The sequence below is a fragment of the Bufo bufo genome, chromosome 3, assembly GCF_905171765.1.
Source record: "Bufo bufo chromosome 3, aBufBuf1.1, whole genome shotgun sequence".
In the NCBI taxonomy this organism is placed as follows: Eukaryota; Metazoa; Chordata; class Amphibia; order Anura; family Bufonidae; genus Bufo; species Bufo bufo.
In genome coordinates, this window is record NC_053391.1 from 326,672,652 (window position 1) to 326,691,676 (window position 19,025).

Genomic DNA, 19,025 nt, shown 5'->3' on the forward strand with positions numbered 1-19,025 from the left:
TGGCCAATTATGGGTTCCAACCTGCCGTGTTACCGGAGGTATTCTCTCCCCAGGATATTCCGGCTGTGGAGGATCACCTTTCCGTCCTACGTGCTTCTTGGGTACTCATCCAGAAGTCCCTTGAGGTCTCTGCGCAGCGCCAGAGACTCCAGGCTGATCGCAGACGAGCGCCTGCTCCTTCCTACCAGGTCGGAGACCGTGTATGGTTGTCCACCCGCAACCTCAACCTTCGAGTGCCCACTCCCAAGCTGGCGCCTCGCTTTGTTGGTCCCTTCCGAGTGCTTCGCAGGGTAAACCCGGTAGCCTATGCCCTTGCGCTTCCTCCTGGCATGCGGATCTCCAACGTGTTTCATGTCTCCCTGTTGAAGCCACTGGTGTGTAATCGTTTCACTTCCTCGGTTCCTCGGCCTCGTCCGGTCCAAGTGGGCAATCGTGAGGAGTATGAGGTGAGCAATATCCTGGACTCACGCCTGGTCCGCGGTCGGGTGCAGTTTTTGGTCCATTGGCGTGGTTATGGTCCAGAGGAGCGTTCCTGGGTTCCCTCCGCAGATGTCCATGCTCCTGCCTTGCTCCGAGCCTTCCACGCACGCTTCCCTCAGAAACCGTTCTTTACTCCGCGGAGGAGGGGCCCTTGAGGGGGAGGTACTGTCATGGTCTTACCTTCTTGCTGTTCTCCTTCGTTTGACATGTGCTGGCGGCCATCTTGGTTTCTGGGTTTCTTGTAGCCTCCCACCCTGCGGCTCCTCCTTCCCACTGGGAGGAGCTGGATGCCTAGCTCATATATATAGGAGGTCTGTGGCTTCAGTTCCTTGCTTGGTCCTCCTGTGTTCACATGCTTCTAGACTGCTGCTGCTTCTGGTTCCTGATCCTGGTTTCGTCCGACTACCCTGCTGGTTCCTGATCCTGGTTTCGTCCGACTACCCTGCTGGTTCCTGATCCTGGCTTCGTCTGACTACCCTGCTGGTTCCTGATCCTGGCTTCGTCTGACTACCCTTCTGGTTCCTGACCTCTGGCTTCGCAAAGACTCTGCTTCGGTTTCGCCATCCGTTTGGACTTTTGCTTTACAGCTTTATTTTCAATAAAGCCTTCTTATTTTCACTTATCTCTTGTTGTACGTCTGGTTCATGGTTCCGTGACATGCTGGTGGTGGTGAGATTGCTATTGTTCACACCCCTGCTCATTTTTGTATGGCACAGGTTGCAAATTACAATTCTTTTGTCGTCCGCACTTTCCTCAAAAAATCGCCAGACTGCGGAACACCTACCCCTTGGCAAGGGAGAATTCCGCAAGGGTGTGCTCCGGGGAACAGTTGCAGGCCTGTTTGTTGTGGCCGGCTTTCTCCCTTTTGCCATCATCCACCACCTCCTCTTCCACTTCCTCACTTTGCTCATCCTCCTGACTTGTTGACCTAACAACAACCTCAGTTATTGACAATTGTGTCTCATCCTCATCATCAACCTCTTGAGACACTAATTGCCGTTGACTTATTGGCAACTGTGTCTCATCATCATCATCCACCTCGTGAAACACTAATTGCCGTTCCCCACCGTCATCTTCTTGTGACTGTGGATGCTCAAAAGTTTGGGAATCAGAGCACAAGATCTCATGTCCCTCTTCAAGGGGCTTGACGAGATGCCCAAATGAAGGAATGGCACTGAAAAGAGCTCCACGGAATATCCGAGTGTGGGGTCACTTGTTCGGCAAGACTCTCCATGGTGGGAGGAAGGAGGATCAGGGTGAGGATTGTGTTGACCAGACTGGACTTGGTGGAAGACAGGGTGGTGCTTAACCAACTGGAAGCATTATCTGCTGCAATCCAGCCGACCACCTGGTCGCACTGGTCTGACTTCGAGAGCGTTGTCCTGTGCAAACTGCAAACTGGGACATGAAGCTAGGTATCGTGGATGATTGTTTTTCTTGTGCTCTGGCAGCAGGCACAGTTTTAACGCGCCCAGGGCCACGGCCTCTGCGTGCACCATCAGCATCACGGCCACTTCCCTGTCCCTTACTGCTCACCTTCTTTATATTAAATTTTATATATAATTTTTTATTAGGACCATGTGATGAGCGTAGTGACTTTATCAAAGGTCCTATTCCTCAAAGAAGAAGACAGAAGAGATGCCGGCTGCGCAAACAAGTGGATTAAGGTGAGTTAAATTTTTTTTTTTTTTTTTTTAACCCCTCCAGCCCTATTGTACTATTCAGAATGCTATTATTTTCCCTTATAACCATGTTATAAGGGGAAATAATACAATCTACTGTACACAACCTTGAACCCAAACCTGAACTTCTGTGAAGAAGTTCGGGTCTGGGTACCACATTCAGTTTTTTATCACGCGCATGCAAAACGCATTGCACCCGCGCGATAAAAACTGAACAACGGAACGCAATCGCAGTCAAAACTGACTGCAATTGCGCATCTAGTCGGGCGCGGGTTTGCCGCAACGCATTCGGACCTTATCCGGACACGCTCGTGTAAAAGAGGCCTTAGTCATGTGAACAAGTGTATTGCAGCTCCATACGCATCCAAGTTATACAAAGCTCTAATGGCAACCACAGACTTTCCTGCCATCTGCTGTACTCCACTGTTTCTGTGAATCGTGAATCGATAGATGTTGAATTGAGTGGCATGGCACATGCATGCCCACCACTCTATTCAAACTCCTTCTTACTGCAGTCATGCAGTGAGGAGGAACGAGGGGCTTAGAACCCCATTCTAGTGACCATGGAGGTCCCATTTGTGGAGTACCCAGCAATCAGACATTTATCAGTTATCCTGTGGATAGGTGATAAATGTCTTTTGTGGAACAACCCCTTCAAGGACAGGAAACAATGACAAGCTTTACATGACATTGTATAATATGTTAGCAACGGAAAATAAAGCATGAAAATGATAGTTCATATTTTAAAGGATCATCAAAGCATACCAATAAAGTTCATGAGATGGTTGGGAACACTGGCTCGTGAACTTATGTCAAAGATGAATGTAGGGCAGGGCTTTTGGTTTGGTGGAAGGTATAATGGATTTATGTGACAGGGTGAACATGCATTATAAACAAATCTGGCTTGAAAGATTCTGTACCCCTCAAGGGATAGAGCCTAGATGATATATGATTTGACCAAAAGATGTATCTAGTTTAAAGGAAAAAAAATTCCATATTGCAGAAGTTCCTATCCATCCCCCACGTTTCTAAGGAAACTGATTTCTAAGAAGGATGTAACAGAAGTAACATTAGTGAGAAAAAGAAAATGTTTCAGTGATGTCTAACATATTGGACAATCTGTGAATAATTGTATAGCAGTGTTTGTCTAATACCACAGCAAAAATTCCAATACAGATTCAGCTACAGTGCTATATTGTCATTCCATTATAATATACAGTATATACATAGCTCAGTGGAATCAAAGTCAAGAAACTCAACTATGCACAAAAGCATAGGAACTGAGGAGCAGAAAAATGTCAGCAAGTGCTGTGGACTGACGAGTCAAAATTTGACATATTTGCCCCCTCTGTACATAGTTGAATGATTGCCCCTTCTCACTCTGTATATATCTTATTTTGCCCCTTCTCACTCTGTATATATTCGATCTTTTTTTGCCCCCTGTCTTTTATATACAGTGTATATATATATATATATATATATATATATATACACTCACCTAAAGAATTATTAGGAACACCTGTTCTATTTCTCATTAATGCAATTATCTAGTCAACCAATCACATGGCAGTTGCTTCAATGCATTTAGGGGTGTGGTCCTGGTCAAGACAATCTCCTGAACTCCAAACTGAATGTCAGAATGGGAAAGAAAGGTGATTTAAGCAATTTTGAGCGTGGCATGGTTGTTGGTGCCAGACGGGCCGGTCTGAGTATTTCACAATCTGCTCAGTTACTGGGATTTTCACGCACAACCATTTCTAGGGTTTACAAAGAATGGTGTGAAAAGGGAAAAACATCCAGTATGCGGCAGTCCTGTGGGCAAAAATGCCTTGTGGATGCTAGAGGTCAGAGGAGAATGGGCCGACTGATTCAAGCTGATAGAAGAGCAACGTTGACTCAAATAACCACTCGTTACAACCGAGGTATGCAGCAAAGCATTTGTGAAGCCACAACACGCACAACCTTGAGGCGGATGGGCTACAACAGCAGAAGACCCCACCGGGTACCACTCATCTCCACTACAAATAGGAAAAAGAGGCTACAATTTGCACAAGCTCACCAAAATTGGACTGTTGAAGACTGGAAAAATGTTGCCTGGTCTGATGAGTCTCAATTTCTGTTGAGACATTCAAATGCTAGAGTCCGAATTCGGCGTAAACAGAATGAGAACATGTATCCATCCTCTGATGGCTACTTCCAGCAGGATAATGCACCATGTCACAAAGCTCGAATCATTTCAAATTGGTTTCTTGAACATGACAATGAGTTCACTGTACTAAAATGGCCCCCACAGTCACCAGATCTCAACCCAATAGAGCATCTTTGGGATGTGGTGGAACGGGAGCTTTGTGCCCTGGATGTGCATCCATTAAATCTCCATCAACTGCAAGATGCTATCCTATCAATATGGGCCAACATTTCTAAAGAATGCTATCAGCACCTTGTTGAATCAATGCCACGTAGAATTAAGGCAGTTCTGAAGGCAAAAGGGGGTCCAACACCGTATTAGTATGGTGTTCCTAATAATTCTTTAGGTGAGTGTGTATATATATATATATATATATATATATATACACTGCTCAAAACAATAAAGGGAACACAAAAATAACACATCCTAGATCTGAGTTAATTAAATATCCTTCTGAAATACTTTGTTCTTTACATAGTTGAATGTGCTGACAACAAAATCACACAAAAATTTAAAAATGGAAATTTTTCAACCCATGGAGGTCTGGATTTGGAGTCACACTCAAAATTAAAGAGGAAAAACACACTACAGGCTGATCCAACTTTGATGTAATGTCCTTAAAACAAGTCAAAATGAGGCTCAGTAGTGTGTGTGGCCTCCACGTGCCTGTATGACCTCCCTACAGCGCCTGTGCATGCTCCTGATGAGGTGGCGGATGGTCTCCTGAGGGATCTCCTCCCAGACCTGGACTAAAGCATCTGCCAACTCCTGGACAGTATGTGGTGCAACGTGACGTTGGTGGATAGAGCGAGACATGATGTCCCAGATGTGCTCAATTGGATTCAGGTCTGTGGAACGGGCGGGCCAGTCCATAGCATCAATGCCTTCGTCTTGCAGGAACTGCTGACACACTCCAGCCACATGAGGTCTAGCATTGTCTTGCATTAGGAGGAACCCAAGGCCAACCGCACCAGCATATGGTCTCACAAGGGGTCTGAGGATCTCATCTCGGTACCTAATGGCAGTCAGGCTACCTCTGGCGAGCACATGGAGGGCTGTGTGGCCCTCCAAAGAAATGCCACCCCACACCATTACTGACCCAATGCCAAACCGGTCATGCTGGAGGATGTTGCAGGCAGCAGAACGTTCTCCACGGCATCTCCAGACTCTGTCATGTCTGTCACATGTGCTCAGTGTGAACCTGCTTTCATCTGTGAAGAGCACAGGGCGCCAGTGGCGAATTTGCCAATCTTGGTGTTCTCTGGCAAATGCCAAACGTCCTGCACGGTGTTGGGCTGTAAGCACAACCCTGACCTGTGGACGTCGGGCCCTCATATCACCCTCATGGAGTCTGTTTCTGACCGTTTGAGCAGACACATGCACATTTGTGGCCTGCTGGAGGTCATTTTGCAGGGCTCTGGCAGTGCTCCTCCTGTTCCTCCTTGCACAAAGGCGGAGGTAGCGGTCCTGCTGCTGGGTTGTTGCCCTCCTACGGCCTCCTCCACGTCTCCTGATGTACTGGCCTGTCTCCTGGTAGCGCCTCCATGCTCTGGACACTACGCTGACAGACACAGCAAACCTTCTTGCCACAGCTCGCATTGATGTGCCATCCTGGATAAGCTGCACTACCTGAGCCACTTGTGTGGGTTGTAGACTCCGTCTCATGCTACCACTAGAGGGAAAGCACCGCCAGCATTCAAAAGTGACCAAAACATCAGCCAGGAAGCATAGGAACTGAGAAGTGTTTTGCTAATTGCCTATAATTTCCACCTGTTGTCTATCCCATTTGCACAACAGCATGTGAAATTGATTGTCACTCAGTGTTGCTTCCTAAGTGGACAGTTTGATTTCACAGAAGTGTGATTGACTTGGAGTTACATTGTGTTATTTAAGTGTTCCCTTTATTTTTTTGAGCAGTTTATATATTTAGCCAGCGAGCCCCCTTTCTAAATTCTAAAAAGTTCATAATGCCGGGTGCATGCATACATAAAAAAAAATACTTTCCTCTGTTCTGTTCTGTTCTGTTCTGCTCTGTCTCTGCTTGCGCAGCCAGTTGTGAACACATCCCTTTATACCCTCTGCTGCACCATGCCATCATGTCATCCTGTCATCCCGAAAGACCCATGAACTCCAGCGCCGGGTCTCGACACATGACATAACGCAGAGGTGGTGCAGGAGAGGGTATGGGGATATGCGCAGCCGCACTGGCTTTTATAATGCAAAGCAGAGGGGACTGGCTAAAAACACTTGTGCCCCCCCTCCCAACGGGCCCGATCACGGTTGCACCCCCTGCGATCGTTACGCCCCTGCTAAAAAAACTGATGCTGTTTTGAAGACAAATTTTTATTTGATTTAGATTTCTCTTTTGTTCATAAATTTTGCATCCTTGTTATAAAAAATAATTAATACTTGTATTTTTGAAGCATTCTAAGGCTACTTTCACACTAGCGGCAAGACGGATCCGACAGGCTCTTCACCCTGTCGGATCCGTCCTGCTGCTATTTTGCCCTGCAGCCGGACTGCCGCTCCATCCCCATTGACTATAATGGGGACGGGAGCGGAGCTACGGCGCAGCATGGCAGTGCGCGGCGAGAGGCCACCGGACTAAAAAGTCAGACATGCAGTACTTTTAGTCCAGCGACCTTTCGGCGTGCACTGGCGTGCTGCGCCGGAGCTCCGCCCCGTCCCCATTATAGTCAATGGGGACGGAGCGGCAGTCTGGCGACACGGCGAAATAGCGGCAGGACGGATCCAATAGGGTGAACAGCCTGTCGGATCCGTCCTGCCGCTAATGTAAAAGTACCCTAACTTTGCATTTTTTCCACACCTGCCTAAAACGTTCATACACGTGTGTGTGTGTGTGTGTGTGTGTGTATATATATATATATACAGTACAGACCAAAAGTTTGGACACACCTTCTCATTCAAAGAGTTTTCTTTATTTTCATGACTATGAAGGCATCAAAACTATGAATTAACACATGTGGAATTATATACATAACAAACAAGTGTGAAACAACTGAAAATATGTCATATTCAAGGTTCTTTAAAGTAGACACCTTTTGCTTTGATTACTGCTTTGCACACTCTTGGCATTCTCTTGATGAGCTTCAAGAGGTAGTCCCCTGAAATGGTCTTCCAACAGTCTTGAAGGAGTTCCCAGAGATGCTTAGCACTTGTTGGCCCTTTTGCCTTCACTCTGCGGTCCAGCTCACCCCAAACCATCTCGATTGGGTTCAGGTCCGGTGACTGTGGAGGCCAGGTCATCTGGCGCAGCACCCCATCACTCTCCTTCATGGTCAAATAGCCCTTACTTTCAGCTGTGTATCCACCTGACTTCTCTTCAATGCAACTGATGGTCCCAACCCCATTTATAAGGCAAGAAATCCCACTTATTAAACCTGACAGGGCACACTTGTGAAGTGAAAACCATTTCAGGGGACTACCTCTTGAAGCTCATCAAGAGAATGCCAAGAGTGTGCAAAGCAGTAATCAAAGCAAAAGGTGGCTACTTTGAAGAACCTAGAATATGACATATTTTCAGTTGTTTCACACTTGTTTGTTATGTATATAATTAAACATGTGTTAATTCATAGTTTTGATGCCTTCAGTGTGAATCTACAATTTTCATAGTCATGAAAATAAAGAAAACTCTTTGAATGAGAAGGTGTGTCCAAACTTTTGGTCTGTACTGTGTGTATATATATATATATATATACACACAATTATGTGCAAAATAAGTAGCAGTGTGTTTAAAACAACTGAGAAAAAGCTCATTCTTCATAATAGTATTTATTTCCATATACAAAGGCACAGGGAGCACTACACATGTAAAATGACGGACATATAGATAAATAAAATTGCATTGTTTAAGCATTGATATTGTCAAAAGTCAATCACAATTCAAGTGGCAGAATTGGTATGGATATGACAATGCTTTAGGTATGGATATTATAGAAATAGTGGTAGAGTTATGACAACATTCTATTTATATAGATGTGCTTATTGTATAAAATGGTACTTACGGTACACGGTACCTTCTATCTCCCTTAGATTTTAAAAAGCTCTGGGTGGACTCTCTATCCCTCTCCATTTTACATTTCTTTATTTATAAAAAAAAATTCATTTTGTCATTTTTTTCCTCTGCCACAATGAATTATGATTGACTTTTGACAATATCAATGCATAAACAATGCAATTTTATTTATCTATATGTCCGACATTTTACACATTGATACATCTCGCTGTATTCAGTATAGTCCTGTGTGACTTTATGTCTATATTCTTTATGTTTATGGTTAGGCCGTGAAGGACCGAAACATGGACCACTATTAATATTTGTATACTTTTATGATGGAATAAAGTTTTTTCTATTTGCAACGATATTTGTCTTCAGTTGAGTGCCGTGATTTACAGAACCTGATTATATTTGGGCTTCGCCCTATCACAGAGTACCATATCACTGAATTGGAGTGCCAACCCAACTTCTTTGCTTTCATAGTGTACTGTGGCTTGAATTTAGTCTTTATGGGTCGTCTCACAAACTGTCTGCGGCCATTAGACTAGGGGCGGACATACTGCCTGTTCAGCTCCACAGGGGCCTAGCGTGGGAGTGGCCAATCGCCGCCCAAAGCACCCATTACAAGAAGAAAGAGCTGTAATTCTCTTAGGAGAAAGGACCTCTGATGACATCATTGCAATGTGACCATTAATAATTTAATGTTACTGGTCACATGGCGATGACATCATCAAAAGAAGATAGAGCTAGAGCTGTGATTCTCTTAGGAGAAAAGACCTTTGATGACATCATTGCCATGTGACCAGTAACATATCAATGTTACTGGTCACATGGCGATGACATCATCAAAGATCCTTTCTCTAAGCCAGGAGTGCTGCAGGAGAAGTTTTCCACAATTTGATGGAGTTTTTTTTGTGAAGATTACATCCGGAAAAGGTGACAGAGGTTGAAATGCTATTATACTGTATATGGTAAGCTACTGCATGCTGTAGGCTGTTATACTATATATTGTATACTGTGGCTACTGCATACTATGGAGTATATACACTGTGGGGTGCAATACTGGATACTGTGGGGTGCTATACAGTAGTGTTGAGCGAATCAAGCTTCGGATCATAAATCCGAAGTCGATTAGTTCTAACACTTCTTAGTTCTAACCTGTCAGCATTAAAATGTATTGCTTTCATCCGGAGTCGCGCGATACTTTGCTGAATGAATTCAGTATTCCTTTCTACATCTTTAAAAAACATTTCCAAATAATAATCCAAAGTCGAGTTTGGTACCGAGGTACCAGCCGGTACCAAACCTGACATCGGATTACTAATTTGAAATGTTTTTAAAGATGTAGAAATGAATACTGAATTGATTCAAGAAGTCTCGAGCAACACCGGGTGAAACGAATTTTGCCTCCACGAAGGCAATACATTTTAATGCTGTATGCAGACAGGTTTCCATTCAGCACGAATTATGCCACATTGAATTATGATTGACTTTTGACAATATCAATGCATAAACAATGCAATTTTATTTATCTATATGTCCGACATTTTACACATTGATGCAGACAGGTTTCCATTCAGCACGAAGTGTTAGAATAAATCGACTTCGGATCTATGATCTGAAGCTAGATTCACTTAACACTATTATAAAGCATACTGTGGGGGCTATACTCAATACTGTGGGGTGCTGTTCTGCATACTGTGGGGTTCTGTATACTGGGGGTGCTATACTGCATCCTGTTGGGTGCCGTATACTGTGAGGTGTTATACTATCTTCTACTGTAGGGTACTATATCCTGGGTGGTGTTATATACTGTGGGGTATTACACTGTATACTGCATTCGTACTGTTGTACACTATACACAATGAGGGGCTGGGGGTTTTATACTATATACGTCAATTCAACAAATCTGACCCAGATAAATGAAGGGTATTATGTCCTCCTAAGCAAAAACTGTCTGCCCTACGGCTGATAGCCCCTAATTTACATTTATCCCATAACCTGTAATAATAAATCCGCTCTTTATTTCACTAAATTAAAAGTCCTCTGACCACTAAACACTGAGCGAGCTATTGTAGTGTATTATTCTGTGTGTTCCCTCCGGCACCAGGGATTGTGGTTGTGTGCACTGTCACCATTAGTCCTCTGACCACTAAACACCCAGTGAGCTATGGTAGAGTATTAGTCTGTGTGTTCCCTCCTGCACGAGAGATTGTAGCTCTGTGCACTGTCACCACTAGTCCTCTGACCACTAAACACCCAGAGAGCTATCGTAGTGTATTATTCTGCGTGTTCCCTCCGGCACCAGGGATTGTGGTTGTGTGCACTGTCACCACTAGTCCTCTGACCACTAAACACCCAGGGAGCTATCGTAGTGTATTATTCTGTGTGTTCGCTCCGGCACCAGGGATTGTGGTTCTGTGCACTGTCACTACTAGTCCTCTGACCACTAAACACCCAGGGAGCTATCGTAGTGTATTATTCTGTGTGTTCCCTCCTGCACCAGGGATTGTGGTTGTGTGCACTGTCACTACTAGTCCTCTGACCACTAAACACCCAGGGAGCTATCGTAGTGTATTATTCTGTGTGTTCCCTCCGGCACCAGGGATTGTGGTTGTGTGCACTGTCACTACTAGTCCTCTGACCACTAAACACCCAGGGAGCTATCATAGTGTATTATTCTGCGTGTTCCCTCCTGCACCAGGGATTGTGGTTGTGTGCACTGTCACCACTAGTCCCCTGACCACTAAACACCCAGGGAGCTATCGTAGTGTATTATTCTGTGTGTTCCCTCCGGCACCAGGGATTGTGGTTGTGTGCACTGTCACCACTAGTCCTCTGACCACTAAACACCCAGGGAGCTATCGTAGTGTATTATTCTGTGTGTTCCCTCCAGCACCAGGGATTGTGGTTGTGTGCACTGTCACCACTAGTCCTCTGACCACTAAACACCCAGGGAGCTATTGTAGTGTATTATTCTGTGTATTCGCTCCGGCACCAGGGATTGTGGTTGTGTACACTGTCACTACTAGTCCTCTGACCACTAAACACCCAGGGAGCTATCGTAGTGTATTATTCTGTGTGTTCCCTCCGGCACCAGGGATTGTGGTTGTGTGCACTGTCACTACTAGTCCTCTGACCACTAAACACCCAGAGAGCTATCGTAGTGTATTATTCTGCGTGTTCCCTCCTGCACCAGGGATTGTGGTTGTGTGCACTGTCACCACTAGTCCCCTGACCACTAAACACCCAGGGAGCTATCGTAGTGTATTATTCTGTGTGTTCCCTCCGGCACCAGGGATTGTGGTTGTGTGCACTGTCACCACTAGTCCTCTGACCACTAAACACCCAGGGAGCTATCGTAGTGTATTATTCTGTGTGTTCCCTCCAGCACCAGGGATTGTGGTTGTGTACACTGTCACTACTAGTCCTCTGACCACTAAACACCCAGGGAGCTATCGTAGTGTATTATTCTGTGTGTTCCCTCCGGCACCAGGGATTGTGGTTGTGTGCACTGTCACTACTAGTCCTCTGACCACTAAACACCCAGAGAGCTATCGTAGTGTATTATTCTGCGTGTTCCCTCCGGCACCAGGGATTGTGGTTGTGTGCACTGTCACCACTAGTCCTCTGACCACTAAACACCCAGGGAGCTATCGTAGTGTATTATTCTGTGTGTTCGCTCAGGCACCAGGGATTGTGGTTGTGTGCACTGTCACCACTAGTCCTCTGACCACTAAACACCCAGGGAGCTATCGTAGTGTATTATTCTGTGTGTTCCCTCCGGCACCAGGGATTGTGGTTGTGTGCACTGTCACCACTAGTCCTCTGACCACTAAACACCCAGGGAGCTATCGTAGTGTATTATTCTGTGTGTTCCCTCCTGCATCAGGGATTGTGGTTGTGTGCACTGTCACCACTAGTCCTCTGACCACTAAACACCCAGGGAGCTATCGTAGTGTATTATTCTGTGTGTTCGCTCAGGCACCAGGGATTGTGGTTGTGTGCACTGTCACCACTAGTCCTCTGACCACTAAACACCCAGGGAGCTATCGTAGTGTATTATTCTGTGTGTTCCCTCCTGCACCAGGGATTGTGGTTGTGTGCACTGTCACCACTAGTCCTCTGACCACTAAACACCCAGGGAGCTATCGTAGTGTATTATTCTGTGTGTTCCCTCCGGCACCAGGGATTGTGGTTGTGTGCACTGTCACCACTAGTCCTCTGACCACTAAACACCCAGGGAGCTATCGTAGTGTATTATTCTGTGTGTTCCCTCCAGCACCAGGGATTGTGGTTGTGTGCACTGTCACCACTAGTCCTCTGACCACTAAACACCCAGGGAGCTATCGTAGTGTATTATTCTGTGTGTTCCCTCCTGCACCAGGGATTGTGGTTCTGTGCACTGTCACCACTAGTCCTCTGACCACTAAACACCCAGGGAGCTATCGTAGTGTATTATTCTGTGTGTTCCCTCCGGCACCAGGGATTGTGGTTGTGTGCACTGTCACCACTAGTCCTCTGACCACTAAACACCCAGGGAGCTATCGTAGTGTATTATTCTGTGTGTTCCCTCCGGCACCAGGGATTGTGGTTGTGTGCACTGTCACCACTAGTCCTCTGACCACTAAACACCCAGGGAGCTATCGTAGTGTATTATTCTGTGTGTTCCCTCCGGCACCAGGGATTGTGGTTGTGTGCACTGTCACCACTAGTCCTCTGACCACTAAACACCCAGGGAGCCATCGTAGTGTATTATTCTGTGTGTTCCTTCCGGCACCAGGGATTGTGGTTGTGTGCACTGTCACCACTAGTCCTCTGACCACTAAACACCCAGGGAGCTATCGTAGTGTATTATTCTGTGTGTTCCCTCCGGCACCAGGGATTGTGGTTGTGTGCACTGTCACCACTAGTCCTCTGACCACTAAACACCCAGGGAGCTATCGTAGTGTATTATTCTGTGTGTTCCTTCCGGCACCAGGGATTGTGGTTGTGTGCACTGTCACTACTAGTCCTCTGACCACTAAACACCCAGGGAGCTATAGTGTATTATTCTGTGTGTTCCCTCCTGCACCAGGGATTGTGGTTGTGTGCACTGTCACTACTAGTCCTCTGACCACTAAACACCCAGGGAGCTATCGTAGTGTATTATTCTGTGTGTTCCTTCCGGCACCAGGGATTGTGGTTGTGTGCACTGTCACTACTAGTCCTCTGACCACTAAACACCCAGGGAGCTATAGTGTATTATTCTGTGTGTTCCCTCCTGCACCAGGGATTGTGGTTCTGTGCACTGTCACCACTAGTCCCTCTATTGTTTCCTTATCAATAGCTATCTTCTACAATACCTTTATACACTGCCTCCACAATGTTTTGCCAGATCCTGGCATCCTCAGGGGTATATGGGCAATGACACTATATACGTGGCATAGTTTTCTTTAACCCCTTCCCGACCATTGCTATACTAGTATGGCACTGGTCGGTTCTTTAAAGACGGCGCCCAGAGCGAAGCGAGTGCTATAGCCACTGGGGTGCCTGCGGTTTCATGCAGCAGACACCTGCGACTCATCTCTGCGACCGGTCGTGGACATTTAACACTTCGGATGCTGTGGTCAATTCTGACCACGATATCCGAGTGCGCGCACACTTCCATGTATCCTCCGGCTCCCTTCAGCAGCATTCGGAGGAGCCGGAGCTTGTATGCGGCAGCCCCTGTCATTGAGAATGACAGAAGGCTTTTGCATAGTGTTTCCTATAGAGCGCTTGTCTGTAGCAGGGCTCCATGGAAAACTAGTACATTTCTCATAGACTCCAATGCTAATGCCTATGGGAACCATAAAAAAGTGGAAAAAATAAAATAATAATAATAAAGTTTTTAAAAATAAATTCAAATCGCCATATCACCATGTGAGAAGTAGCCCATCCTAAACATAATATTTTCCCCATACGGCAAAGGGCGAAATAGAAAAAAAAAAACTCAAAATGACCAATTCACCATTTTTGGTCGCTTCATTTCCCACAAAAAAATTAAATAAAAAGTGATTAAAAGTTATACACATCCCAGAATGGTATCAATGAAAAGTACAGATAAAAAAAAAAATTTGCCTCTACCCAGCTCAATACACATAACTACAAAAAAGTTACAGGGGGTCAGAATATGGCAACAAAAAATAAAACTGATTTTTTTCAAGGTTTTTATTATATTATCAGTATCAAAACGCAAGAAAAACTACACATATCCGTATTGCCGGATTCATGCTGACCTGGACAATGAAAGTAACTGGTCAGTTTTATCGCATATCGAACATCAGAAATAAAAAAAATTAAATAAAAACAAACTGTAAAACTGGTGGAATTGCTTTTTTTTCCCAATTCCACCCCATTTGGAATTTTTTTTCCTGTTTCCCATTACATCATATGCAATATTAAATGGTGGCATTGGAAATTACAACTTATCCAGCAAAAAACGAGCCCTCATATGGCTATGTGAACAAAAAAGTTATAGCTCTGGTAAGACATGGAGAGCAAAACGCAAAAATCTCTGTGGTAGAAAGGGTTAAAGTGTACCAGAAAAAAATAAACATGGAGCACAACGCTAAAGAGGCGACGGTCGTGGAAAATAGAGGAGGCCCAAGATGGGTAAACAGCCTCGGGCCTAGGATACACTTAGGCCTTATGCAAACTGTGGGTCTGCAATATGCGGGCACCAGCCGTGTGCTCCCCGCATCACGGATGCGGACCAATTTACTTGAATGGGTCCGCAATCCGGTGCTGCGGTGTGGAACGGAGGCACGGAACCCCGCGGAAGCACTACGGAGTGCTTCCGTGGTGTTTCTGTCTGTGCCTCCGCACCGTAAAAAAAATAGAACATGTTCTATTTTTTTACAGTGCGGACGGATCATGGACCCATTGAAGCTGAATGGGTCTCGATCCGTCCCGGCCTCCGCACGGATGTTGCTCGTGCATTGGGGACCGCAAATTGCGGTCCCCAATGCACGGAATGGCCGCACAACGGTCGTGTGCATGAGGCCTTAATCCGCCCCTAGTGGCTGCTGCCACAATTACTTACACTGCGCAGCTACTAGCGCAATAGGAGGTTGGTGGACCGCTTTGTCCAGTATGCAACATCATTAACCACCTTCACAGGTGGCAAGGGCCCCCTTTGTCAATGTGGAACCTTTTGTATGGGCTTGGGACAAGGGCGGACTGGGAACTTAAAGTGGCCCTGAAAAAGCGACTAAAAGTGGCTCTGTTTTGTAGTCGAGTCCAAATTAATGGAATATATGAAAGGGAGCTCGTCTGCACTGGGTTCGTGCGGCGAGCGGATGGACACAAGGTGCAATTCACAACCCAATTGTGGATACAAAGTATTTTTTATTTAGCAAAGACGACGTGTTTCGGGGTACACAGGACCCCTTTATCAAGTCTAAAAAACACAAAGGTTGATACAATAATATAGTAAATAATTAATGTGGGAACAGCGCTATATATTCGTGGTTTATGGAAGTTGTTAGAATAAAGAACCATAAAAAATGGGGAACTGAGTTCACATCCAGCTTTCGGAAGTAACAGTCACAAGTCCGTCATTCGCATACAAAGAAGCTGCTATACAATTCCAGCCGGTCATCAGATCCCGCCTTGAGCCACCGACCGCTCACTCCAACACCGGGTCAAGATTACTTTCACAAAACGACAAAGAGATGGTGCAGTACCCTCAATACTCAGAGGTAACAAAGGTTTCATTGTACTCACATATTACAAAATTTTCACATGCACATAAGAATGCCCGACCCGGGTTTCGCAGTTAGCTTCGTCAGGGGCTGCGGTACAAACACCGCAGTAGTCCTCGAGTATATGAGAACATTTACCCCGGAACCAAAACGGACTTCCGTTGTCCGGCGGCATGTCAATCAATCACATACTATAAAACACCATATACAAACTTGCAGTATATTAAATTACATAAAATCTCCAATAACTTACACACAAAAGCAAAAACCAATACTTCAGAATATCACAATATTAAAAAATTATACTAAAATATAATGACATATTAATTATATAAAATCCATAATATATTAAATAACCAGCTATATCAGACAGATCACACCATACAGACCGATTTTATATCCCATTCAATATTATGTCCTTGTGGCTGCAACGTATTCATTTCGAAAATCCATTGTGCCTCCTTCTTGTTAATTTGTGTAGCGGGATTGCCTCCTCGCCAGTGGCGCTTTACAAGTTCCACGCCACAAAATTTTAGAACAATGGGGTCCTTCTGATGGAATCTCTTAAAATGTGCCAAAACACTGTGGGTCTCAAGCCCCTTCTTAATGTTCCTAATGTGTTCCGCCACCCGAACTTTCAGCTTCCTCAGTGTTCTACCAATATACTAGAGTCCACAAGGGCACTCAAGTATATAAATAACTCCCATAGACTCACATGAAATATTCCCTTTTACTTTTTTTTAGATGGATTTGGAGGTGGACACAATTTCCTCTATTTTACTTTTTTTCTTATCCTCCCCTTTTTACAGCATGGACAAAAACCGCACCAAGTGAAAACATTACAGAGTTTGGATGTATTTAGGTCCTCTTTCACATAGCTACGCACGATGCGGTTCCTAACAGTGGGGGCTCTTTTAAATATAAATGGAGGTTTCTTGGGGATGAGGTCTCCTATAACTAAATCATTTTTTAAAACATTCCAATTTTGATAAATAATTCTCTTAATTTGAGGGCAGTTAATGGAATAGGTAGTGGAAAACGCGAATTTATATTTATCCTTATTCTGTATTTTATGTTCACTAGAATCTTTCTTTTTTATGCTCAAATTTTCATGCTTTACTTCCTCCCTTTGATTATGTAACACTTCCTTTTCATAACCTTTTTCAATAAATCGATTCACAATGATATTACTCTGTTTATCATAATCCTCTATACTGGTACAATTTCTTTTGATACGCTGCAACTGTCGCTTTGGCACATTACAAATCCAAGGTTCATAATGACAGCTGCTTCTCTCAATATAACCATTGCGGTCAGTCGGCTTAAAATAAGTCACAGTTTCAATTTTTCTTTCTTCTACCCTAATCTTAAGATCTAAAAAATGGATGGTATTTTTGCTCACATCCTCAGTGAAGTGGATGTTCCACGTGTTGGAATTAATCTGGGAGATGAATTCCATTAATCCTATCTCGGTACCATACCAGACTCCAATGCAGTCGTCGAAATATCTTCTCCAAAGTTGTAGACTGCCACCCTCGTGTCTCTCTTTAGCATGGGATGGATGTTAAAGTGCTCCCAGTACGCCATGAAGAGATTGGCGAAACTGGGTGCGAATTTCGCACCCATCGCCACACCAGAGATTTGTAAAAAGTAACAATCATCATACCAAAAAAAGTTGTGACCTAGACAATACTGTATACAGTCCAGAATAAAAGTTTTTTGTTCATCACACATTTGTTCATCTCCATCCTTATAAAATTTAACCGCCTCCATACCTATGTCATTTGGTATGATTGTGTATAACGAAGTGACATCTAAAGTCATCAAGAAGGCGTTCTCAGGGGAATTACCGACTTCTTTTAAAACATCTAAAATATGACCTGTGTCCCTTAAATAGGAAGGTGTAGTGGCTACATATCGCTGTAAAAAAATATCATATATTCTGATACACGGCTAGTAATTGAGTCAATCCCTGAGACTATCGGTCTCCCAGGGGGGCGCTCTGCGTTCTTATGTACCTTAGGTAAATAATATATAGTGGGAGTCTTCGGATGTACACTGCTCAAAAAAATAAAGGGAACACTTAAACAACACAATGTAACTCCAAGTCAATCACACTTCTGTGAAATCAAACTGTCCACTTAGGAAGCAACACTGAGTGACAATCAATTTCACATGCTGTTGTGCAAATGGGATAGACAACAGGTGGAAATTATAGGGAATTAGCAAGACACCCCCAATAAAGGAGTGGTTCTGCAGGTGGTGACCACAGACCGCTTCTCAGTTCCCATGCTTCCTGGCTGATGTTTTGGTCACTTTTGAATGCTGGCGGTGCTTTCATTCTAGTGGTAGCATGAGACGGAGTCTACAACCCACACAAGTGGCTCAGGTAGTGCAGCTTATCCAGGATGGCACATCAATGCGAGCTGTGGCAAGAAGGTTTGCTGTGTCTGTCAGCGTAGTGTCCAGAGCATGGAGGCGCTACCAGGAGACAGGCCAGTACATCAGGAGACGTGGAGGAGGCCGTAGGAGGGCAACAACCCAGCAGCAGGACCGCTACCTCCGCCTTTGTGCAAGGAGGAACAGGAGGAGCACTGCCAGAGCCCTGCAAAATGACCTCCAGCAGGCCACAAATGTGCATGTGTCTGCTCAAACGGTCAGAAACAGACTCCATGAGGGTGATATGAGGGCCCGACGTCCACAGGTGGGGGTTGTCCTCACAGCCCAACACCGTGCAGGACGTTTGGCATTTGCCAGAGAACACCAAGATTGGCAAATTCGCCACTGGCGCCCTGTGCTCTTCACAGATGAAAGCAGGTTCACACTGAGCACATGTGACAGACTTGACAGAGTTTGGAGACGTCGTGGAGAACGTTCTGCTGCCTGCAACATCCTCCAGCATGACCTGTTTGGCATTGGGTCAGTAATGG